This window comes from Amphimedon queenslandica, unplaced genomic scaffold, assembly GCF_000090795.2.
Source record: "Amphimedon queenslandica unplaced genomic scaffold, v1.1 AMPQUscaffold_986_Cont26998, whole genome shotgun sequence".
Lineage (NCBI taxonomy): Eukaryota > Metazoa > Porifera > Demospongiae > Haplosclerida > Niphatidae > Amphimedon > Amphimedon queenslandica.
The window spans coordinates 142-1,091 of record NW_003558665.1 but is presented as its reverse complement, the minus strand read 5'-3'; the positions used below and the strand labels follow the sequence as shown (position 1 = coordinate 1,091).

The 950-nt window shown below is 32.2% G+C and overlaps 1 long non-coding RNA gene across 1 annotated transcript; it reads right to left on the bottom strand.

Annotated features, from left to right (window-relative positions):
- Positions 1 to 35: 35 nt before the first annotated feature.
- On the bottom strand, positions 36 to 473 carry LOC109593545 (uncharacterized). The gene is made up of 3 exons (XR_002191022.1): positions 415 to 473; positions 301 to 369; positions 36 to 248 (listed from the first exon to the last, which is right to left on the bottom strand). It is a non-coding gene; the product is annotated as an uncharacterized LOC109593545 (long non-coding RNA).
- Between the last annotated feature and the right edge of the window lie 477 nt (positions 474 to 950).

Here is a 950-nt window from a genome sequence, read left to right as displayed (position 1 = left end):
TTAAGCTCATTTCTAGATGTGGTATTTTAACTAACATTATTAAGCATTTCTATTATTGTAACACAAACACATCTTATATAATATTATCCACTGGTAACGTTATGTTGTATGCACATCAAATACATTATGAGAACATAAAAAGAAGAGTCCATTATTAAACAGTTGGTATTTCATATTCAGTAGAAGGTGGTGGAAGAGAAGTCTCATATTCATCATTAGTTGTATCATACACTGGCTCAACAGTTGATCTATTAATAATAACTTTAAATAATAATAATAATTGTATTTTATATAACTGACTGTGTTTGTTCACTTTGTTGTACTGTATCATATGTTGGACCATCCTTCACTGATACATCATCAGCAGTACTGTATGTGTATGTATGTAATGTACTATTCAATAGTGTAACTAACTTTGTTTTAAATTCAGTTGTAGCATAAGCTGGACTGCATTCCGTTACAATATCATTATCTGACTTTCTATGAACCACAAATTTTTAAGTAATGAATGCATCCATTTATATACCTCTTTTGATTAATATTAGTCCTTTTTATGTACACAGCCTGCATCAATATAACTATTATAGCTACAGCCAATAGTGATGCTAGTACTATCACACCAACTATCCATCCAGCAATATTCCCTCCATTATTCACTAGTACAGTAACAGTAGTTGTCACAGTAGCACAAACTATTAGTAGAACTAAATACAATTTGTCATTATAAACTTGCTTACCATGAGCAGATGATAAAGACACTGATGATGAAGTCAACACTGCTAATGCAAGTCAGTAAACTGATAATAATGGGCTTGTGTTATCTTACTTGTTGATGTTCCTGTAGCAGTGACTGGTGGAGTACCTGTAACATGATCATTGTGTGACTGATGTATGAAAGGGGCCAGTGACTTACCTGAAGTTACCATTACAGTTGATGTTTGAATCACAAT